The 26,630-nt window shown below is 37.6% G+C and overlaps 1 protein-coding gene across 2 annotated transcripts in view; it reads right to left on the bottom strand.

The window, feature by feature from the left end:
• The window catches only part of LOC134753512 (uncharacterized), a 340,941-nt gene that overhangs the window by 249,033 nt on the left and 65,278 nt on the right, over positions 1-26,630 (bottom strand). The window lies entirely within an intron of this gene.

The following is a 26,630-nucleotide window of genomic DNA, read 5'->3' as shown; positions in this document are numbered from 1 at the left end:
TTTTAAAAGACCGGCCAAGTGCGAGTCGGACTCTTGCACAAAGGGTTCCGTAGGTACCATTACGCAAAAAATGGCAAATAAATCACATTTGTTGTATGGGAGCCTCACTTTAATATTAATTTGATTCTGTTTTTAGTATTTGTTGTTATAGCGGCAACAGAAATACACCATCTGTGAAAATTCAACTGTCTAGCTATCACGGTTCATGAGATACAGCCATTACAGCCTGGCGACAGACGGACAGACGGACGGACAGCGGAGTCTTAGTAATAGGGTCCCGATTTTACACTTTGGGTACGGAACCCTAAATATTGGTATTTTATAGCACAATGTTAATTTTCGTAGATCAATTTTATTTTATGTATATGCTGGAAAAATTAATATCAAATTTAATATGCATATCAGTGTCGATTCGTGTATAAAATTAGACTGGTATTGAGTATGTCCTTGTTTTTATATGAATATATGCACAAGTTTGTGAACAATACAAATTATTTTATTAAATATTTTGATTTGTGTTTTTTTAAGTAGTCACACTACTGTATATAAATTAAAAACTGAAATAATACCTCTTTTTACAATCCAATCGTCAGAATGTGTCGCCAGTATAATGAATTGGTATTTAAACACAAAGATATTGACATTTTCAACTCACGGCAGGCAGTATTTAGGAGGCAGGTTCTTAGGGTTCTCGGCCATCATCACACTTCTCAATAATAGTACGCAATTTGACATGTAATTATTAAGTATTTGCGAAATGTTGTAATTTGTAATTTAGTATAATTTTGAGTAGTTTTAGGATACTTTTTTATAGTTTTACGATAGTTTTTGCTCCTTATATTTCTTTCTTGCTGTGCTTGCTTTGGATGGCATTCTTATGCAATACCTACCACTCATGTACTCTTTGTAACTATGTTGAATGTTGTCTGTTTAGTGTGCCTTTTAAATAAAAAAAAATAAAAAAAATAGATGTCATATATTAAAGAAAAAGTGACGAAGCCCTCCAGTGGTGAAGGCCGGATTCGAACCGGCGTCTTTAGCTATCGCGGCTAACGCCATGAACCCCTAGGCCACCCCGCCACGGCGGCGCCCGTCCGAATTTCTCGACTATATGCCATCTTAGTAAGACTAGGCGTCTTTGACCAGCTCTAAGGGCAAGCAAGGGTAAGGGTAAGGGGTGAAGTAAGGGTAAGGGGAAGCAGTTTGCTTTAATATATGACATCTATTACAGTTTTTAATGAATATATGCAATACATGTTTTGGAATAAATTATGTTTATGTTCATAAAACTTCAGCTACGTGTATTGTGATAAGAACCTATATTTTTGGAATAAAATTGTCTAATATCTAATATTATGTGAAAGTTGGCACATATGTCTTTGTCCAACCGATTTCACTGGCCATACAGCGAGTTAAAGCCGCCAGTATTTTTGGCACATTTGGTCCGGTATTAAAATACCTACTTTAACTGATGAAATTAATTCTTAGGGCCTGTTTCACAATATCCAAGTAAAGTCCTGAATAAGCTACTTGCCACTTATCTGACGAATAAATATATCTTTGGTGTGTCACAATCTTCAACTAAGCTTAACTGGTAGATAAATACCTTTACAACTGAAGGTAGTTCTATCTGGCAGTTAATTTATTTGTTAATTAGCTATCAAATACTTTACTTGGACATTGCGAAACAGGCCCTTAATCAGCAAAATAATACCATGCGTTAAAAATACTTTTTCACCTCAGCAGCTCGAACAAGCCTACTTTCGTCACTCCCTGCAGTGAGGAAAGTGCGACTTTTCTCACTCCAGGGAGTGAAACAATGTAGCTTTTTAATTTAGTGAAGGCCATGAACTTCATACTTTTATTACATTTTTTTATGGTACGGTACGGTACGGTACTATACGGTACGGTCCGGTCTCGTCTCGTCTCGTATCGTATCGTATCGTATCTTATCGTATCGTACATATTATAATGCTTTTTTTTTGTTTATTCTGTGTAATTCGAAATACATTTTAACCTTTAATATGTTCTCACTACTGAGGTGAAAAATTATGTGTGCAACACGAGAGAAAAGTTATTTTACATCTCGTGTTTTTGAGTCCCACACTACGCTCAAGATTCTACCTTAGAATCTTTCGCTTTCTCGGGACTCAAAATAAACACTCGCAAGAAAAACCAACTTTCCTCTCTTGTTGCACAAATAACTATTTCCTTAAACAAAAAACACCAATTGTAAGTTTCTGTTTGGCCCAATAGTAGACTGGTAGAGAATGCCTTATGGCATTAAATTCGCCATTTGTACTTCCTTGTATTGTGCGATAAAGGTTAAATAAATAAAACATAAATACCCGTAAAGGGGCCCACTGACTATCAGTCCGCCGGACGATATCGGCCTGTCAGTTAGAACAAAAATTTGACAGTTCCGAACAACTGACAGGCCGATATCGGCCGGCGGACTGATAGTCAGTGGGCCCCTTTAAGATATGTCGATGTCGACGCCGTATCGAATTTGCGATAATGCGGCGAACGCTTATTGATGTCACAGCACTTCGTGTTAAAAGTAAAACCGTCGAGACTTTTGGAACAGGGATAAATTCTCGCGTATTTATAGCTGTGAATACTGACTCATTGACATACATAGTAAACATATATATATATATATATATATACATAACACATACATATATATTTACATATATAGTAAACATAGTTATTAAGATACTCTGTAACTAACAAACTATGGATCAGCTCGGTCTGAAATAAATGATTTATTATTTATTTATTTATTATTGATGAATAAAAAATAAAAATAATTGAAGTTTCTACTCCAAAGTACGATGACCAGTCTGGCCTAGTGGGTAGTGGCCCTGCCTGTGAAGCCGATGGTCCTGGGTTTGAATCCCGGTTAGGGCATTTATTTGTGTGATGAGCACGGATATTTGTTCCTGAGTCATGGGTGTTTTCTATGTATTTAAGTATTTATATATTACATATGTCGTTCTCTGAGTACCCATAACACAAGCCTCCTTAGGCTTACCGTGGGACTTAGTCAATCTGTGACATCTGTGTAAGAATGTCCTATAATTTATTTTTATTTATTTTATTTATTTAAAGTGGTCTGTACCTCGACCCTGGTCTCATACTCAACTAGCCGTAAGTATTTTGCATATTTTGAATAAGGGGCACACCTAGATATTTCAGTCCCCCGTTTGCGTCTGCCTGTCTGGGCTATAACCGCGAAAATCGAAGTTCGCTCATTGCGGGCATTTTTCTCTGCCACTCAAATTACACCTTCATTGGAGTAAAAGAGAAAGATACCCGCAATTTGCGAATTTTGGTTTTCGCGGTAGCCCCTCTGTATGTTCACGATAAACTGTAAAACTACTAAACGGATTTTAGTGCGGTTTTCACCTAGCAATATAGTGATTCTTGGGGAAGGGTTAGCTGTATAATTTGTTAGGGTTTGTTTCCGCAAGTATATCAAAAACCGGAAAAGCGCGATTCGGACTCGCCTACCGAGGGTTTTGTACTTTTTAGTATTTGTTGTTATAGCGGCAAAAGTAATACATCATCTGTGAAAATTTCAACTGTGTAGCTATCAAGGTTCATGAGATACAGCCTGGTAACAGACAAACGGACAGAGGTCTTAGTAATAGAGTCGCGTTTTTACCCTTTGGGTACGAAACCCTAAAAAGTAGAGTTCAAAGAACTTGAAAGTTAAACTAGATTTTTAAAAATATCATAAACATGCACATACCGTAAGGTCGGAGTACTTTAGCCCTTACAAGGTCACTTTGTCCACCCATGAAAACCCATTTATTCATACCTAGTATAAACTAGAAACACATCGCGCTTTTTAGGGTTCCGTACCCAAAGGGTAAAAACGGGACCCTATTACTAAGACTCCGCTGTCCGTCTGTCTGTCTGTCACCAGGCTGTATCTCATGAACCGTGATAGCTAGACTGTTGAAATTTTTACAGATGTATTTCTGTTGCCGCTATAACAACAAATACCAAAAAGTACGGAACCCTCGTTGCGAGAGTCCGACTCGCACTTTGCCGGTTTTTATTTTAAGTTCACTCAGTTAAACACGCTGTTTCGCTCTCGTCATTAATTATAGAATGACACGACCTTGTAAATAATTAAGTAATACATTCACTTGTTAGAAAACCTTTGTAAAACACGATTGAAACAGAACCTTACATTGCGTGACATTGCGTTTAAGTAAAAGCGTCACTTTATTCTACAATGTCTTATGTCCTGTGGCCAGTTTCTACACTAAGTAGTCAAATAGGAGTTAGAAATGAAAACAATAAATTCAATAAAGTCGTCAGAACGTAATTAAATGTAAAGAGTTAGTCAATCAACACATTACTTGACTTAATTGAATCTTTAAGCGCCACTTGCACCATCCCACTAACCCGGGGTTAACCAGTAAACCGCTAACCCAGTGTCCAATTGAACTGGTAACAATGGTAACTCCAGGTTTAACCGGTCAACCCCGGTTTAGTGAATTGGTGCAAGTGGCGATAAGACGCTTAGCGTATATTTAACTTTTGGAGGATTATAACCAAATGGAGATGCCTTGTCTGTAATTAATCGAATTTAAACTGTTGTGAGACATACTAACATTAAATAATTTCACGGTTTAGACAATTGTTTAGTTACTTGACTTGTTTAGACTCGCGTACGCGATACACGGCCGTCGTGAACACTGCTCGCACTATTAGTGCTTGAGAAAGAAAACCTAGGCTCTCCGAAACATGTCGCGCGAGTGACTAAAACAAGTTTGTCTGTAATTTTCTGTACAAAACAGTCTGCCGATTTTTGCGGGGAAGGGGCACGTCAAATGTATACGTAACGTAAAAATAGCCATGTCAGGAACGCCTGTTAATGGCTACTCCGTTTGATAATATCCTCCAAGGTTGTAGATATTTAAAACAAGCACTTTGGAATCGTCAGGTACGGGTCCAGGAATTTAATTTCAGTGCTATTTCGTACCTTGTCACAGTGACAATAGTATAGAGGTCCCTAGCGACTTTTATAAGCATAGTAACCTGTTCATAGACAAGTACAGTCAGCGACAAAAGCTTGTATCAGAAATGAAAAACTTATTAAACACACACATAACCAAAACCGCAGCCAAATAACACTAGACCACAGAACTATATCAATAGACCCTACTGACCCTACTCATTGTGTTGTGGTCCTGCCGGTTCCCATAGCTCAACGAGGGTGCGGAGTGTTAGGGCCGGCAACGCGTATGTAGCTCCTCTGGAGTTGCAGGCGTACATAGGCTATGGAGATTGCTTAACATCAGGCGGGCCGTATGCTTGTTTGCCACCGACGTAGTATAAAAAAAACCGCAAAATGCCCAGTGTCCTAAAATTATTTTACTAAAGGCGCATACACCGTTTTTATTTTACAGAATTTATAGTAAATTTTATTTCTTTATTACTGAAAACGCGTCGCGTGAGACAGTTTGTAATCTTTCCGCTTCGTTTGAACAAACATAATGACAAAACCCATTTTCCTAACTTTCATAAACAAATGTATTTATCCGTGACCTTCGCGTGTAATGAATTTATCCATACTAATATTATAAATGCGAAAATCTGTCTGTCTGTGTGTTACCTCTTCACGCTTAAACCGCTGACTCAAACTATGCCGGAGAAGGACATAGGATAGTTTTTATACTTTTTATTCCGAAAATCATTCCTTCAAGAGGGTCAAAAGCGGGGTGGAATTGAGATAATTAATGAATTGCCTAATAATTTGTGTAAGCAATTAAGTATATGCTCAGACGCTATTCTTACTCTGGCTTGAGTCTAGCGGCGGTTACTAAGTCCACGCAGACCAAAGTCGCGGGCAAAAGCTAGTGAGAAACAAATGTCAGAATAAATACGCAATTTCTTATTTGACATCTATTTTAAGGAACCGAATAGATTGTCATTTATTTAGTACATATTTTTTCGTCGTCCAAGTCGGTTAAAAACGTCAATATGATTCTTGCCATAAAGACGATGGATTTTGGAGTTTGTTACTTAAATATTATTACTGTATTGCCATGACAACCTGTACAAATTTACAGCTTCCGAATTAAATAACATAACACCATTCCAGAAACGGGTGTTTATTTATTACTATTTAGCTGAAAAGCATGCTTATTTAAAACGTTACATTTTAAACTAACGTTTCCTTTTAATAGTCACCACTTAGTCTCAACTGGCAACACTTTATTTTTAAAACAAAAAATTAAAAAGCACCAAACGTCAAACCCCATATTTAAGCCCTAATAGCCGAAACGTGCCTCCTTGCTTTTCAAATATAGAATGTTCAAAATGGCGGATTCCACAAATCCCCGCCTTATCCCGCGGCGCGCAGTTAGCGCCATCTGTCATCGAGTTTGACAGTTGACAGTGAAACGATTTAAAAATAGAACGTTTCCGCAGTTTGGGGAAGTTTTTTTTGTTTATCAAATTGCCTTAATGGAAGGAATTACGGCAATAAGGCAAGGCTGACGTGGACAAGTTTACTGTTAATTCTATTGGAATTTTGGAAGGAAATTGATGGCGGCTCGAGTGTGGTATGTTTATCATTAGTATTTAGTACCTATAAAAATTCCTGGCATACAATGTTATGTTTTGAGCGAAGGCGGCTTGTACTCGTATCTTTTCTTTTTTAGTGTTCCGTACCCAAAGAGTAAAAACGGGACCCTATTACTAAGACTCCGCTGTCCGTCAGTCTGTCACCAGGCTGTACCTCATGAATCGTGATAGCTAGACAGTTGAAATTTTCACAGATGTATTTTTGTTGCCGCTACAACAACAAATACTCGGTGGGCCCGGTTTTCTTTATAATATAGGACTAGGACTTTTCTATTCCCTTTAAAGCCATATAATTATTTTTATTTTTTTATTTTAAATTTTATTGCACAGTAAAAAATATACACGGCATTCTCTACTAATTATTTCTTATGTGAGAAGTGCAAAAATAGTTATTATTCATAAAGATGTGGAAAGTAATTCCAAACAAGTATTTTATGTATTCTGACATATCTTTTAAGTATACACCTTTATTGTCTATAATTAATAGATTTACAATAAAAAGTAATCTAAAACTATAACTAATACCTAAAATAAATACTAAAAATCTATATCTAAAGATCTAAAGATCTGGGGCGTAGTGCCAAAGATACTGGCAGCATTTCCTCTCTAAATCGCAACGCTTATTCGTTGAGCAAGGAAGCTGCCAGCTCTTTTGTCCCCAGAAACCGATTCCAAACAAGTAATACAATTTACTTATTGATGTTGACTGTCCAACACGAAACGTCGAACGAAATTAATCTGTCCGATGTTGTTGGTAAACAAGCACAAAGGCTATTTATTGGTAAGCGAACACCATAGCCCACAGATGCTTGCAACTCTATAAATAAATGTTTGTAAAAAAAAATTTTTTTGTACAAGCTTTTATCGCTGACTGTACTTTTCTTTCCGCTTTCTTTAATTTCATTTAAAATTCGCCACAGCAGCCTGTGCAGATCATTTTGAACACGTCAGTCGTTTATTAACTAACGGTTTAGCAGTAAAACAATATAATACAAGTGTAAGACAAGGGACGCATTCCCCGACGTTTATTTTCAGTTGCCACTTGCCATCAATTTCAGTCCGTTCGGGATAATTTGCCACGACGGGACGGGGAGTGATCAAATACTCGTACGCGAAATACTAGGTACTTTGAATACACTACCGCTCAAAAGTATTTAGGCACCCGCAATTTTCACCATACAAAAAAACAAACAATTTTTTTTTTTAATCATACAGTTCGATCGCAGGCAAATGACTCTCTTACATGTTGGATTTAAAAAACCCTTATGTACTAGTTCATGCGAAATAAAACGATTATGTACTGGAAAACGATTTATGGATTTTCTTATGTTTGCCATTTGGTAAATAGGCAATGTACACGAATATTCTGCAGATCATTTTGAAGCTCGATATGTTAAGGGGATCCCATGCCCCAATGACCTTCGATTTGAATCCCTTAGTTTTCTAATGTTTTTTGTAGCTTATCATATTAACAGCAACGGATTTTAGCAATATAGTATCCCATATTTACTTCAAAGTTCATTGTTTTCGAAATATTTGGCATCAAAGTTGAACAATTTTAGGCAAAAAAACTGGTTTTCTGGCCATAACTTTTGTGTTAATTAGTTTAAAATTAAAACCTTAGACAAATTTTTAAAGACGTCTAAGACGAACCCAAATATGTAGATTTCGTATAAGTAAGATCGTTCACAGCAATCGAGATACGAAAAAAGTGTTTTTTTAGACAATGTTTAAAACAATCATAAATAAATAAGTATTCATTTTTTTCAGAATCCGGTAGACAAAAATGGAGATAAAAGATTGAAGAACCAATAGCCGCTTGTCTTATAATTCTATATGTAGTGCAAAAGTAGGAGATACTATTCAAAACTTGTCAAAAATCGATGAAAACCTCAGCTAGCCCCTTAAATTAAAAAAGTACACCCCAAAAAAAACTGTCACCCGACTGCGACTTAGCGGTATAATTCTAAGTCGATTTTAAATACAATTGTATGGAAAAAATTACGACTGCCTAAATAGTTATGAGCGGTAGTGATACTAGTACATTTATAGTACATTTTCTACAAAAACAGTTACTAAGAAAAATAAGTCTACAATAGGGATGACACGTTGAATTTTAAAACAAAATCTAGTAAAATAGCAACTGAGCAATTTATCGCAATAAGGTTTATTTTAAATATATGGAAATAAAAAAAATACAGGATCGGATTTCAAAACGTAAACTTTTTTTTAACATCCAAAAAGGAAAAAGTAAGGGTACCATTACCATTTGATTCCCTAGAATTTATCCAAAAAAATATTGTATATTTAGCAACTACAGGGTGGCTAAAAAATAAGTGCATTCCCGTTGCCAGGGAGGTTCTGGTATTATTCTAAGCAACTTTTACTATGGGACCAACCACGAAACCGCGAAAAAAAGTTTTACCCTCCCATAGAAAATGGACCAGCCGTTTCAAAATGTATGAAACGAAATGAAATTGGGGGTTGGTCCCATAGCACAGGGCGGACACGCTATACATCAAAAATCACTTGCGTTTCTATGTGTGAACGGCACGTCTGTACACGCGTCATGCGTCATAGTGTGAGTAAGTTGCTTAAAAACAGTACAGCGGCCGGCAAACGGCCGTCAATCTGCTGTCGCGGGGCGAGGTAATTCGAGTCGGGGCGGGGCGGTGCGTGGCCGTTCTGTATGATAATACTATTACTTATTCTGTGCCCATAGTAAAAGTTGCTCAGTATAATTCCAAAACCTCCCTGGCAATGGGAATGCACTTATTTTTAAGCCACCGATAGCGTTTATTTTACTTATTTTTCATACATGGGCTCTCAGTGACCGTGACGTCACGTTCACTTATCATTTTGTTAGGAGCGTTTCGCGAGTGAAGTACGACTGTCAGACTTTGACTATCGTTTCTGACTTTTGTATTGCTTTAATGCTTTGATCTCAAAAACAAACCAGATCGATTGATATCATTAATAAAAATGTGTCATCTAGCCTATTCCTAAAACAGCCGGCAACGCTCATTGCTACGGTGCGCGAGCGGGACATCGCTATATACGTGCATAGCGGTCTCATTTACACACCGTTGGAACTCGTATCTTATGTGAAAACATTGAACATAACTTGCGAGCTGGTATTTACCCAGAACATATGTATGTAGGTATTTACATGAATACGCCTCGAGACATAGTCCGCGTTAATGATATGTCCACACGTATAATTATATAGCTCATTACCTATGTACATATTAATAGACATATGGTTATCAAAATATTATCACAAGGACACTGTTTCGGCTGTTTTCGTATGTACATATGTATTCGTGATATTCCTAATTAACCGAGCCAGTCGTGTCGGAAACGGGAGGGACCGAAGAGGACATCGCTTCGAGAATAGCCAAAGCAAGAGCAACCTTCGCACAGCTTCGCCCCGTATGGCAATCAAGTAAACTGACACGGAGAGTCAAGCTCAGAATATTCCGGTCAAATGTAAAAACCGTATTGCTGTATGGGTGCGAGACGTGGAAGGTCACAAAAGACATCTCGCGCCAGCTACAAGTCTGTATTAACCGCTGCCTCCGCCGCATTCTCGGTATATACTGGCCTGAGAAAATTTCCAATATCAACCTGTGAAGATGCTGCAATGAGACTCCGATCGACCAGCAGATCAAGCGCCGGAAATGGAGTTGGATTGGGCATACACTCCGAAGGGATCCTGAACACATACCGAGGCAAGCCCTAGACTGGAATCCCCAAGGAAAGAGGAAACGTTGCCGTCCGAAGCAGACCTGGCGCCGGACTATCATTGCAGAGGCGAAGAATATTGGGAAGACTTGGAGCGAAGACCAAGACCGATCCAGATGGCGGCGCACTGTGGACGCCCTCTGCCCCACCTAGGGGACATAGGACAATAAGTAATAAGTAACCGAGCCAGCGCCAGGCGTCCCTAAAATGCCTTTTTTTGTGATATTAGGCAATTGAGGCAAACTAGCAGACAGAGAGACTTTGAATTTTAAGAACCCTTATTATGAACCTGTTGCACAAAATACTACTAAGATGCTATCGTAATAACAAAAAGGAGGTAATAATGAACTTTAAATAAAATTACCCCTTATTACCTTTAAAACAACTACCATTAAGGCTTAGTACTAAAACCTCCAAACCTCATGCCCTAATCCGGCACTTTAAAACAGAAATAAATCAACCTAAAGCCCAGTTATAAACTTTTATTTACCTTCACAATAATTACACCATTTTGAATCTTATTCGCTACATTTAAACGCATAATGAACTTAACTTTCGAAAGGTCTTAAGTCGTAGAGCGACGGTTGACAAGGCGGCCATTTTGGTTTTTAGGTCATTAATAATTACACGATTTTGAATCTTATTTAGTAGAATTTAAGTCACAAAATGCATATTAAATGTGTCGCCTGTGTTTCTAAAAGGTCGTAAGTGGTGAGGGTACGGTTGGGAAGGCGGCCATTTTGAATTTAAGATGGTTAAGCTTAGGGTAAGTTCGCGATGTCATAAATTGTAAGACACGCTTCGTAATGAATCAATAGGACAGAGAAAGATTCGGAGACGTTTTCGAAAAAATGAATTCTTTTTTTTATTTCCAAACTATGTCTCTGCCTGTATGTTAGCCATACAGGCTTAAGAAAAAAATAGGTGAAACGATACATCAAGTTTTTAACTTTTTTCACCTACATGGTGATAAGCAGAACCCGCAGTCCATAAAATACAAAGTGGTACATATATTTAAATTCAACGCTTTTTTCAGTCTTAACACATTTTAATTGCATTGTGTAATGCAGCGTCTTCTTACGTAAGCGAACTCGCGAACGCGGCGCGGCAGGCCCACAGCGCTTGCGTTCGCAACCAGATCACCCACGTAGGACACTTCTATAGGTATCAAAGGATTGATTCACCCCGCGCCGCACCGCTTCGCTTCGCGTTCGTGTGTTGTTCACCTACGTAGTACGCTGCGTTAAAGTTCCTAAACCCTTCTTTGCATGATGATGGAAATTTCCATCATAACATTGTCCTATATATTAAAGGTACTTTTGGAGGTGATTGATATTTATTTTTAAGACTCAACTTTCAACACTAATCCATACATTTACGAAGTATTTTAATGTATAAACCCACCCACTAAACCGTCATTATTTTAACTCCTGTCTTAACATGTAATAGAATAGACAAGAACTGTTTTGACACATTACACTTGTACAGTTTTAATCATTTCAATCTCATAAGGAATCTAATACGACATAAACAGAAATCTTAGATGAAGATAAATTAAACCCTATACAAAAAAATTAAAAAAAAGAAATAGGAACCTCAAAGTCCCACACCATTTATCTTCCCGCTTATTCACACTATTTTGTATCAGTTTAACCATCAATCCAATTTTTATTTTTAGTTAAACTTCAACTTCAAACCGAGCGGCAACTCCTTTCAACTCCCCGTTCTTTTAAAACTGCATTTTAACTCCACGGATTTATTTAAAGTTATTTCCATAAACGTTTTCAGATCGATTTAATGGATTCTGAGCTTAATTCGTGCATGCATAAGGTGTGTTTTGGAACATGTGGGGTTTGTCATTAATTTCGGAAAGTTCGGTAGATATATCAGATTGACGTTCGATGTCAAACTCTATAAGCATGTATACTGGGTAAATTTTTGGGGACGCACTCAGTTTTTTTCTAAATTTCTAAATTTATAGCGGAAAGCGCCGATATTTTGAAACGTAATAAATATAAGAGCATCGGTAGAGAGTACTATTTTATACCATTTGGAGTTGAAACTCTAGGTCCATGGGGTCCCAGCGCGCACAAGTTGTTTGCAGAAATCGCGAAGCGTCTGGTTGACGTAACTGGTGACCGAAGAGCTGGCGGCTTCCTCGCACAACGTGTCAGCATTGCGATACAGCGAGGAAATGCCGCCAGCATCCTTGATACAATGCCTCAAGGGCCTATTTTAGATTTAAGCTAGTTATTAATTTTGTTTATACTTTTTACTTTGTACTGTAGTTCAATACCTATTATGAAAATAAATGAATGATATTTTAATTTATAAATGACAGTAATTTGTTCCCTTAATTAAGTAAAAAATAAAACCTATCTAAAGTAAATAAATGTTATAGGATTACCTTACGCAAATACCTACATATAGTCTGTCAAGTCATTTCCGTCAGTAAAAAAAACGGCAAATTTAAAAAATGTAGACGCGAAGAGTTATCGTCCCATAGTAAATTTGATTTGATTTTTGCACCTTTTTCTACCGACAGAGGTGTTTGACCGGCTATATTTATACAGTAAGCTGATTACGTAAGCTTTGATGCGTTACACGATTATAGAAAATATCAAATAAACAACGATAGGTAGGTAAAATAAAATAGAAAATTCCATAATTCAGGAGCAAATACATATACACATACAAATAGATCCATCGCTTATCACACAAATAAATTCCCTTATCGGGATTCGAACCCATGATCAATAACACTACCATAAATGTTTTGGCCCACTTTTTAACTGCATTTTTATGTATATCTTAACATACCTCCTGACTCTCTTGAGATGAGCACGCCCAAATTTTACGGAATCTCTTTAATCGAATTTAAACTGTTGTGAGACATACTAATATTAAATCATTTTTTAGTGAGTTCGTGTTGTGTGGCGCTACAAGTGTTAGGTGACCCAAACCCAAACACACCACTGTGCCCGCCTACAACGATAGCGCAAGACCTCCCCCAACCGGTTTTCTCGGCGCGCGCGCAGCGAGCGACGCGGCGCGCGGCAGCGGCAGTACGCAACACACGGTCGTCGTGAACGCTGCTCGCACTATTAGTGCTTGAGAAAGGAGACCTAGGCTCTCCGAAACATGTCGCGCGAGTGACTAAAACAAGTGAGTCTAAACCGTAAAATGATTTAATATGGAATCTCTTTATATTAAAATTTGTATAAAAATTACCAGACAGAGCCACAAAATTAAATTGTTGGATGGTATTCCTGTGTAAAGCCTACCACTTTAAATATTATTGTAATCATGTATTGAATCATCATCATCATATCAGCCCTTTACCGCCCACTGCTGAGCATAGGCCTCTCTTTCATTGAATGTTGTCTGTATAGTGTACCTTATAAATAAAAATAAAATAAAACTATTAAGCTTTTAATATTTCTTTCTTACACTCGCTATTTCTGATCCCTGTTCTAATTTCACCCTGCATAAAATAAACACACGACAATTTTTCTCAACATGAATAATATATAATGTGTAAATAACATTTTGCTTGACGATATTTTGAGAATATTTTTTTTAATGACAACACGTAATGACAGGGCACGCAATGACATTTTATTAAAATATGGCGTGTTTAACTTTTGACAGGGACTACTGGTTGAACTACAAAATGGCGAAGCCGTCTCGAGAATACCTTTTGGTTTTATGCAAGGGCCTGACACTCTTTGATAAAGAAAGATAGTCTTAATCCTATTCCTCCTATAAGAGGAAAGACAAAATAGTGCCATGCTTTGTCCTTATCACCGATCGGGTGGCATCATTGGTAGGAGGCGATGGCGAAATACCGAAATTTATAAGAGTGAAAGAGAAAAAATCCTATGCTGCCCAAATTTTTTATGAATATGTCTTTCTCTTACCCCCCCTCGCTCGGTGGCGCGTCTATAACTACTTGTATATACTATGTCTATGGTTTTATGCGTAATAGCAATGGGACCGTGCGCGTTGGAGGGTCTGCCATCTTGTGGCCTGAATCGGAACCATAAACATGTACATCACATGATACATTGACACTTCACGCCAAAGCAAGTGCTGCCATCTTGTGGGCTACTTTGGAAGCATAAACGACACATTTACGCCTCGCGCCAAAAATCTGACGTCTCCTGTGCTGCCCCCTACAATTTATGCATGCTCCCTATAGGCGCGCGAGGCCCCTTCGGGCACAGTGAAAGAAAAGGGCCTCGCAGAAGTCGCAGATGCGATTTCGCCCACGGCTACGCCACTGGTCTATACAAACCATAGAGTAACTTATACTAGAGCGGTACTGTCATAGTAAATTTTGTAACCCCAGTAAATTCACTGCCATCTGTCGACACACTTTAAAACTAAAAATAAATATTTATAAAAATACGATAAAATGTATTTAAATATGGATAAATGATTTTTTTTATTTGCATTAATTATTTTTATGATTTTGACCCATGTTCTTTCACCGATATGCGTTAAAATTATAAATAACAAACGAAACCGTCAACGCCCTCTATACGAGTGTAGGCCAAAACCAGTGGCGCCCTCTGATCGAGAATCAAATTTTCGTGATTTTCGAGGCACGTTTTTTCCTTAGACTGTATCCATCTATTACGGAGTTATATCTATCTTTGATACAAACGAAGTCGTGGACAGAAGGTAATTATAAATAATTACTTACTTAAACCCAGTTCGACTCAACGGGATCGCTCTCGAGAGAGTCTATAGGTTTAAATACTTAGGGCATATTGTTACCGACGACTTAAAGGACGATGAGGACATGGAGAGAGAACGGAGAGCGTTGTGCGTAAGGGCGAATATGCTGGCCCGAAGGTTTGCTAGTTCAAAATCGGTATGTTCAAAAGCGGTAAAAATAACTTTGTTTAAGGCGTTTTGTTCATCCTTTTACACAGGTAGCCTTTGGGTCAGCTATACCCAAAAATCGTATAACGCTCTACGAGTGGTGTACAACAACGCCTTCAGAGTGCTGGTTAGGCTGCCTAGGTTCTGTAGCGCCTCCGCCATGTTTGCGGAGGCTCGAACCGATGGCTTTGTAGCAATTATACGCAAGAAAGCGGCCTCATTACTGCGCAGAACCAGGGATAGCACAAACAGCATTCTAAGGATGATTGCTGATCAAGTTTGTTGTCCAATAATGATAACCTTAATTAAATTAATTAAATCTAATATAACTTTTAAGTATTAACATAGTTTTTAAGCCTTATAATATGTTATACTAACACAATGGGATCATGTTATCTTAAAAATAAATAATTGAATTGAATTGAATTAAACACTGTATGCGTTATTTCCGTAAATATCTCTGAAAAACTAACAAAAGAGCATGTTGACACTGACATTACGTACAAAGATGACTCATATTAATCACAACTCAAGTTACAACCAACCAACATAACTACAACACCTTTATAACTTTTCTCACTTTCTTATAAAGTCTATTATCCAATGACAAAATCGCAGATAAGCTTCTAAACTGTTATAGGAAGAAAAAGTCCTATATTCCTGTGTAGATCCGTTGAAAAAGCGACTTTAATGAGATTAAATTAAGTCATATAATTAAGTAAACGCTTGTTGAAAAATGTTTCTTTTTCTACTGAGGAACACATACTGTTACTTTGTTCTTTCAGATTTGAAATTTGAAAAAAGAACACGACAGTTTTCAACGACTGTTACGTAAATTATTTACAAAAGGGCGTAAGTGTAATGCTTTTTGTATGAAAATGCGCCGTTTAGTAAAGAAGTAAGTATGTTGGTGTAATTTTAGCTAAATAAGGTATAATTAGGTATGACAATTAAGTTTATTGTATGTGAAAGATTAATGTTATTTATTTATACTGCTTTGATCAGTCTTTTTGTCGACTTGCAAACTAAGCGGGTAGTGGGATCGAGTCCTGGTTTGTATCAAGACAATTTAATGTGTTGATTTTTTTTTATCGTGTCAATCGATCCTGTTTTTAGTTAGGGCCAAAGAGAATTAAGTAAGCATAGAGTGCTCACTCCATAGATCAGTAATTTATATTTGGCATAAAAAAAATTTGGAATCTAAAAATAATTAATAATTACACGTATTATTTAAGTTACTGCAATAGATTAGATTATCCTTCATTTATTTTCGGCGCCGTAACTGACAAAGGAATTACTAATACTTACATAAAAAAAACATACTCGGGTCCTTAAATTACGTCCAAAAGAGTGGTAATGGGCACTGTGATGCCATCTCGCTTTGTGTGGTAGGGCACAGGACAGCGGATGTCATTCCAGATCTAGAGCAGAGCCCAACTGGGGAAGTACCTCCACCTTACAGAAAACCGCAGCCAAATAACACTAGACCCTACTCATAGTGTTGTGTTCCTGCCGGTGAATAAGGTTGCCAGAGCTCAACGAGGGTGCGGGGTGATAGGGTCGGCAACGCGCATGTAACACCTCTAGAAATGCAGGCGTCCATAGGCTACAGAGACTGCTACTACCATCTAGCGAGCCGTATGCTTGTTTGCTACCGCCGTAGCATTAAAAAAAATTACTCAAAAACTCTACATCCGTACAAAACAAACATTTTTTCAAACCCGTTGACAAGCATAATTCTCACGCGTCAAGTTTCCATATCTCGTGTCAACTGTCAAAATTCAAACACAGTATTTCCTTCCTCAAAACTACAATAAATCATTAAACCACATCTGTGATTAATCCCAACCATTTCCTACGGCCGTGTCAAAAATGTCAACGTGTTTTTTTGAACACGAATTAATTCAAAAAAAGTGGCCGCTAGCGCCATCTGTCATCGCGAATGACAGTTGTTAATTTGGAAATAGAACGTAATTTCAAAATAGAACGGGTTGGGAGGAGTTGGGAGATGTCCTCGTATAGATCCCGCTTTACGAATGACGAAGACGCACAAAATGTTTACTGTGCTTATTCTAAACTTATTTACTACCACAGCGGAAACAAAGCTATTGTCTTTGATTACTACATCAGTTTAGTAAGACCACAATATAAACTTGTTTTGTGTGTGGAAATAATTTGTTTAACGTGCGCATAAGGTAGGACGTAAAAGTCCATCTATGCTGGCACGCAGCGCAGTACGTTGACGATTTTTAGGGTTCCGTACCCAAAGGGTAAAAACGGGACCCTATTACTAAGACTCCGCTGTCCGTCTGTCACCAGGCTGTATCTCATGAACCGTGATAGCTAGACAGTTGAAATTTTCACAGATGATGTATTTCTGTTGCCGCTATAACAACAAATACTAAAAACAGAATAATATAAATATTTAAATGGGGCTCCCATACAACAAACGTGATTTTTTTGCTGTTTTTTTTCCGTAATGGTACGGAACCCTTCGTGCGCGAGTCCGACTCACTTGGCCGGTTTTTTTTTATCGCGAACTTAGACAAGAACTTTAAAACTAGTCTCTCTTAACGAGTCTTATCTTTGCACAGCTTTAAAGTGAAAAAATTAAAAGCAGCTATTTTGAAAAAAAAAACCAAACCACCACCAACAAAACACCATCAAAAAGAAACATAAGTACGCTTTCGTTTTTTTTTTTAAATCATAAATCATAAATCTTTATTTGCAATAGATATAGTACTTACAGATTTATTAATAATTTTTTTTTATACCACTGCGGTGGCAATCGAGCATACGGCCCGCCTGGTGGTAAGCAGTTACCGTAGCCTATGGACGCCTGCAACACCGGAGATATTACACGCGCGTTGCCGACCCTTTAAAAACCTGTACACTCCTTTTTTGAAGAACCCCATACTGTAGCCCCTCGGGAAAACCTCGGCAGGGAGCTCATTCCACAGCCGAAGCGTACGCGGGAGGAAATTCCTCTTAAACCGCACAGTACGCGACCATTTAGGTGCTAGGGTGTGAGGATGAACACCCTGCCGATGGCGAGCGGTGCGGTGATAGAAAGCGGCCGTTGGCATCGATAATTGATAGAATACACATATAAAAGCGTGAAAGAGTGGTCAGAAACAAGACAACGAAAATAATTTTGACCCTATCACACTTGAAAACTCGTGCAATTGTTTATCTTTTTCTCTTTTATTAAGTTCCTTATTTTAACGATTTTTTATGTACGATTAAGCAGGGCAGAGTTGCAGTCCGTCTACACCGGCCCTTAGTCACAGGGCGGACACGCTATACATCAAAAGTCACTTACGTTTCTATACGTGAACGGCACGTCTGTACACGCGGCATGCGTCATTGTGTGAGTATGTTGCTTAAAAACAGTACTGAGCGGTCGGCAAAAGGTCGTCAATCTGCTGTCGCGGGGCGAGGTAATTCGAATCGGGGCGGGATGGTGCGCGGCCGTTTTGTATGATAATACTAGACCAAAGATAGATATAACTCCGTAATAGATGGATACAGTCTAAGGAAAAAACGTGCCTTGAAAATCAAGAAAATTTGATTCTCGTTCAGAGGGCGCTACTAGCTTTGGCCTACTGTCGTATAGATGGCGTTGACGGTTTCGTTTGTTATTTAACAATTTTAACGCATATCAGTGAAAGAACATGGGTCAAAATCATAAAAATAATTGATGCAAATAAAAAAAATCATTTATCCATATTTAAATACATTTTATCGTATTTTTATAAATATTTATTTTTAGTTTTAAAGTGTGTCGACAGATGGCAGTGAATTTACTGGGGTTACAAAATTTACTATGACAGTACCGCTCTAGTATAAGTTACTCTATGCTATTACTTATTCTGTGCCTTAGTTGACTTGAGCGCGAGTCGTCAAATGCACAATCTATTGTGCAAACGAGGAGGCGTTAAGTGTTTGAGAACTTAATTTATAGACGGTAGTTTCTAAATTTAAATTCGAAACGGTCGAGTTAATGATGGCGGTAATTTGGTTTATGGTCGCTTTGTGTTTTATGTTATCGACAATGTAGAGGGAACGTAGATTAGTAACGTTTTTATTTCTTTTTAAAATGTTTATTGTCGACTTCATGTCGCGATTGACGGGGCCCACTGACTATCAGTCCGCCGGACGATATCGGCCTGTCAGTTGTTCGGAACTGTCAAATGTTTGTTCTACACTGAAAGAAATGATTGCATAAAAGCAAAGAGGATATAATAGGATAGAGCGGTACTGTCATAGTAAATTTTGTATCCACAGTAAATTTACTGCCATCTATCGACACGCTTTAAAACTTAAAATGAAGATTTATAAAAATACGATAAAATGTATTTAAATATGGATAAATGTTTTTTTTATTTGCATTAATTATTTTTATGATTTTGACCCATGTTTTTTCACTGATATGCGTTAAAATTGTTAAATAACAAACGAAACATTCCAGATCTAGAGCAGAGCCCAACTGGGGAGGTACCTCCACCTTACAGAAAACCGCAGCCAAATAACACTAGACCCTACTAATAGTGTTGTGTTCCTGCCGGTGAGTAAAATTGCCAGAGCTCGAGGGAGAGGAGTGTTAGGGTCGGCAACGCGCATGTAACTCCTCTGGAGTTGCAGGCGTACATAGGCTATGGAGACTGCTTAACATCAGGCGGGCTACGGCCCGTCGGCACGTCGGTGGCAATCAAGCATACGTGCTTGATTGCCACCGACGTAGTATAAAAAAAAAATTCCTTATAACTTAAGTTCAGTAATTTTCTGAATATATCAACGAGTTCGGCTAATTATTTTTTTCAGTGTATCGATATCGTCTGGCGGACTGATGGTCAGTGGGCCCCTTTAGATTATTGATTAAAAATAATAAATATAGTCTGCCAAACGGCAATCAAACCAATTTGTCAGTAGAAAAAGGCGCGAATCTAGATTTCTAGAGACAGAAATTTCTATATTTGGAGATTGATGGGAGATCGAACCTTTCATATTTTTCGCCTGCGTTTTATATATTTCTCGACTCTGACAAATTACCAGATTATAGGTACATATAACGTAGTAGTATCGAAGAGAATATATATAGTATAGAGGGTCACTGCCATAGTAAATTTTGTAGTGACACTAAATTTACTGCCATGCCATGTGTCATGTGCCACAATTCAAACTTAAAATGAAAATGTATAAAAATATCAAAAAAATTATATATGTGCAAGTGTTTTTTTTATATTTCTGACTGTTTTTTGATAGTTTGATAGTTTTCTGACTTTTCATCATAAACAAAAAGCAAAATCGCATTTCGTTCTCTACGCCTCCTTCTAAAGTTCTAAACTATTCTAAAGAATCTTTCGCTCGCATCAAAAACGAAGTTTGCTCTCCGTTGCACAAAACTATTTGTACCTCCGTCACAGAATAAGTAATAGTATTATCATACAGAACAGCCACGCACCGCCCCGCCCCGACTCGAATTACCTCGCCCCGCGACAGCAGATTGACGACCGTTTGCCGGCCGCTCAGTACTGTTTTTAAGCAATTACTCACACAATGACGCATGCCGCGTGTACAAACGTGCCGTTCACACATAGAAACGCAAGTGATTTTTGATGTATAGCGTGTCCGCTGTGCCTCCGGTAACTGTCCGTCCGTCCATCACTAAACGTGTGAACAACTCATTAGAGCCACAAAATTGTCCACTCAACTTTTTTTTGGACATTTATATTTTCCATATCCAAAAGGCTGTAACCGCCTTTAAAGTGACAGAAATTTTGTCTTTTTATAATTTAGTTTTCTCAGCGTCATCTAAAACGCATTACGGCGAGGTTTAAGTTGCAATGTATAAAGTATACGGCGACGTTGTAGACGTAATTTAAGATTGGTCTCCGTTAATATGTGGCTTTCCATCACAGGAAGGCCCTTATGCTTCATAAAGACAATATAATACGCCTGTATTTTTAAAGAAAATGAAAAACAAATTGGCAAAAATTTCATTTTTGGTACAAGCTTTTATTGCTGACTGTACTTTTCTTTCCACAACTTAATACTCATTGAGACAATTCTAAAAACCACAAACACAATTAGGTTATGTTGTTTCATCACAGAGCACCTACCTCTTGTCTCCAGCATCAGATCAGCTCCAAATCATCATAATATTGCATTGTCATCCGATTAAATTTAGTTTTTAATACAGTTGCTCAAAAAGTGGTACTTTTTGTGGCTGCGTAGCGTGTGAGAAGCTCAATTTCTCGAACTAGTGCTTTTTACTTTTTAGTTCCAAACTATACTTTCGAAACGCAGTTAAAATTGAATTTAGCGCGGAGCAGGTACCAGGGCCTCATGAGTTATGAGGAGGTGTCGTTGACCAACCCGCGCCGGGCCCGCGGCGGCCGCGGCCGGGGCGCGCACGAGTATGAAGGTATCGCGGGCTGCGGCAGCTCAAGTATCGCGGGCTGTATAGGTACTTTTGGTTTTGGTTTGGTTTGGTGGTATGATTCTACTAATGATATATTAATTTATTATTTTTTCGCAATTGTATTAAAAAACGTCGTTTACAACACGTGTGAAATGTCTTTTCACACTAGTTGTAAAATGTACTAGTACATACGACATACGTGTGCAAAATCGGATGATATCAGAATACGGGAAGGGGTAATTTAACTTGCAAGATTTGACCCGTACAAACATAGTTACATACATACATAGGTATATTGCATAGGTATGTTGTATTGGTATTTGGTAGGTGTATTTTTTTTTAATTAAAATTGTTTATTTCAGACATAGTGTCCATAAAAATGTTAGTTGTAGTACAATATCGTATTGCAAGTTAAATAAAGCTTGTAATAATAAAATTAATCACAAATGAAGATTTTTGTCACATCTATGTTAAGGCCAGGGGTCTAGTTATACTAGACAAACTAGGACAGTAGGAATAGTCTTGTGAATAGTAACATCGTTAATGAGCCAAATAAACCTTGAACTTTCAACTTTTTCTACATTATGGAAATATGGGAAACGCGGTTGATTATCGCGATAATCCCACTGTGGTCGTATAAAAAACGACAAATTAATGCGATAATAGGGGATATTACTGCTAGAGTACAGCACTAGCCTTTTTAGTACACCATAGAGTAACTTATACATACCCCCAACTATGGATGGTATAGAAAGGATGCCAATCTCTTATGGCAGAATTGTTGCAAAAGTGACCGCTTTCAGCTTTAAATAAAAGTTCCTAATCTCTCCGGTGGCGCTAGTTAGGCTCTGGGACATGAGTATAACATGAACCATATAAGGCAACAAATAACCCGACCAAATTACGTAGGTTGTTTTTGGTAGTATTTCGGTGTATGGTGGCGCCGCCTAATTACTGTTTTTTGATGGACACTTTTCATACATAGAGATTTGGCTCCTTTATATAGTCTCCATGCCCCCAACCTCCCGCCCCGCCCCGGCCTTTAACAGGTTTTTGACAAGTTTTCAGAGATAAAATATGACATTGATGCATCAAGGCGGTTTGTATACAGAGGATCTACCGGGAAACTCGAATCCGAAATTTTGCTATCTGCCTCTTTATCGCTCGAATCAGCAAGAGTGACAAGGATGTTAGATAACGAAATTTTGATTTTCTTGTTTCGCGATAGACCCTCAGATTGTGGTAGTAGCGCCACCTACGCAGAGTTTCGCGTAATATTCCCTATTAACGCGTTTCCCCCCGCGTTTCCCGTTTGTGTGGCCCCACAATTTACGTAATACGACAACTAACACTAACAGAGGTAAGTTTTTTGTCGAAAGATTCATTTACATACAAGCTTTTAACGCCGACTGTAGTTTTTACTTTTATTACAACAGGCAACTAATACTCGTCGAGACAAATCTAACAAACAAACACAAATCGCACTTAAACTATCGTGAGACATATTTCAAAATATTTATCAGTACGGTTTTTGCCCCATCAGCGCGTGCGCAACGAGCGCCGAGGCGGGCGGCGCGGGCAGTGCACGACGTACAACCGCCGCGGACACTCGTGCCTGAGGATGGATTCCCAAAGAATCCGAAACATGTCGCCAAAAGCGACTAAAAATAATAGTGAGTAAAAACCGTACTGATAAATATTTTGAAACAAACACAATTTGTGCATTGGTGTATTTATTGTTATAGCGGCAACCGAAATACATCACCTGTGAAAATTTCAACTGTCTGTCACGGTTCATGAGATACAGCCTGGTGACAGACAGACGGACAGCAGAGTCTTAGTAATAGGGTCCCGTTTTTACCTTTTGGGTACGGAACCCTAAACACACTGAAGTGAATCATAACCAAAAATCCCTTCAAAGATCCAAAAAGCACTTCCCAGCCCCATTAGCTCTCCGAAAAACATAAAACAGAAATCTTAACCCAAATTATATCAAATAATATGTAATTGTCTACAAATTGTAGGCGCTCGTATAATAGCGGCACCTTGGAGACGGAACAGAGAAAAATACGTGTGTTAAGATCAAGTATTAAAGTAACAGGTATTAAATTCACACTTGTAGGGTAAATGTGCTTAAAGGATGTACATTTAGAATGACCTTAGTAAAACATTAAAAACGATATACTTTTTAGTGTAGATGAAATAGATGCGAAATGATCAAGTGTAAATAAAAAAAATTACATTAAAAAAAGTAATTTGTAATAAAATTGCAATCTTTCCGTTACCAATAATTAAACCTTTTATTTTTATTTTTTTATTATATTATGTTGAAGAGAAAATCCTCCATGGTATTTATTAACGTGTGGCCTTTTTTGGCTGAATTCTGAATTTACTATAATGTTATCTATATTTTATAACAAATATTTTATTTATACAACTTTCAACCTATCAGTTAACAGCACAAAGAGTATTGTCAAGTAATTATTTGACTACCTTAAAATTTATTCGAAAGATCTTGTTTCTAGGCCAACTTGAATCAATATTTTTCTCTTTTTACTGGTAGTATTTCTACCTAGTATTTTTACTCGAAGTATTTCTACCTAGTATCTGCCCTCCGTACTCCGTACCCTAATTTATTATATTGCCCACATCACACGCATGGTATTTATTAGCGTGTGGTCTTTTTTGACTGCATTCTTATGGCTTCGAATTTACTATAATGTTATGTGGACCGAATGTATGCCTAATAGTAAGCAACAAGTAAGGATTATGGTTTTATTTTACACAACAAAATTGTCTTTTGCCTTATATTTTAGTACGATGTTTTTTTAGGGTTCCTTACCCAAAGGGTATAAACGGGACCCTATTACTAAGACCACTGTCCGTCTGTTTGTCTGTCTGTGTCTATCTGTCCGTCTGTTACCAGGCTGTATATCATGAACCGTGATAGATAGACAGTTGAAATTTTCACAGATGTATTTCTGTTGCCGCTATAACGACAAATACTAAAAACAGAATAAAATAAATATTTAAGTGGGACTCCCATACAACAAACGTGATTTTTTTGTCGTTTTTTGCGTAATGGTACGGAACCCTTCGTGCGCGAGTCCGACTCGCATTTGGTCGGTTTTTTTAAAGTTTTGCCTGGGACAATAGAACATCGCACATAGCATATTTCATTCGGCTTGCTCAGTTCCTTTTACCCCTCTCGGACATGTATATACAGGGTGTTTTGTTGATGCGTAGACTTTAGACATACACCGAGAGGTTAATGATGAATGAATGAATGATTAACTTGATTTCAGACACATTAGGTATCCATAAAATTGGTTAGTAACAAATAACAAAACAAAACAATAATGATAATGTTAGTAATGTTAGTATTACTTAAGGCTAAAACAAAAACTAAAAATAATTACTTATCCTAACTGCTAGACTTGTGCCTGCTCGTTCACTACAGAGAGCGCTCCGCTCTCGGTCAATCGGTCAAACGAACTAGTTCGGTCTTTTAGTTCCTTTAGTTCAGTTCGGTTGTTGAGAGCCAGGAATGAATAGGAATCTGTTTTACACTCGGATTTTTTTCCAACCTTTGGTAACTGAATATAATTCAAGTTGTTACGATATTATATGTCGAAAACACCATAACACAATAAAACAAATTAAAATATATAGAAAATATTTCATTTTCCTTGATAATTATTGGACTTTGGCGTGTCACGTCGTTCTTTTATCTCGTTCGCACTTGTGCCAGCGACATTGTGAACCGTTTCGTTCCATCCGTTTTCCGTTTCACTCAGTCAAGCGCTCTCCAATCTCACTGAACTAAAGGACCTAAAGACCGATTAAGAGCGTGCAATAAGATTTAGTTCCTTTCGGTCCTTCACGGGATTTCATTCTTAACAGTTCTTAGTTCATGACCGACACAAGCCTACTAACTGCGCACTCAGTGCGCAGTCTAGATAATACGTAGGTCTTTACTTATTTTAAGGCTCCCATAAAACTGTAACAAGCCTTTATTTCGTCACTCAGTATGACTAACATTGACGACCAAAATACGATCATATGGATTCATTATTCACCATGTGCATTATAAATAAAAAATACATCCTGTATAAAAATAACTACACAACCAACAAAGAAAGCGAACTCCAACATTTCAACAAAGATAGTGAAATTTAATTTAAACTCCAACCATACAAGTGTACAAACTATAATTTTCTCGAACTAACTAAAAACAGTAAAGACCGTTTGACGGAGCTAATTTCTAATTAAAAACTTGCATTTTCCGTTAACCTGAGTTCATTATAACTAGAATTTGTTTTGAGGAAAACCATTACTTATTTTACTTCGTTGTAGTCGGTTAAGTCCCAAGCAAGCTCGGTTCTCCATACAAACGTAGTTACGCTCTCATTTTAAAACGACTAGATAGATTGCCCTGAAACGTTGTACTTACAATAGGATAAGGTATATCTATGTCTGTAATTAGTTTATGTAGCTTCAGATACCATAGTAAAAAAAATACAGGGAACTTAAGTTTTTCATACAAAACTTGTTTTTGCTCTATTCTGCTTGTTTTATAAGCTGGACCTATATAAACCAATTATAGACCTAGATATACCTCATGTCATTATATGTGCAAAGTTTCATTACAATCCAACACATAGTTTTAAAATGAGAACGAAACTCCGTTTGTATGGGAAGGTGAAATTCGGCCGAGCTTGCTGGGGACTCAAAGTATGTAATTTCAGATGGCGGATTTGAGCCAGTTTTATGCCAGAACACGAAAATGTTTAGTTGTTTTGTCTACACAGGAGAAAACAAACAATAATATTAAAAGGTAAATAAATCTAGGTATCTATAATATCTACAATTCATAAGAACATCTAAATAGCAACCCATCTCAGTTTTCCTTTCTCTACGTAGATACCTCTAACCTAACTACATAATATTCTAATCTGTGGCC

The sequence above is a fragment of the Cydia strobilella genome, chromosome 27, assembly GCF_947568885.1.
Source record: "Cydia strobilella chromosome 27, ilCydStro3.1, whole genome shotgun sequence".
Lineage (NCBI taxonomy): Eukaryota > Metazoa > Arthropoda > Insecta > Lepidoptera > Tortricidae > Cydia > Cydia strobilella.
The sequence above is the reverse complement of the archived record's forward strand: the minus strand, read 5'-3'. Positions and strand labels throughout refer to the sequence as shown.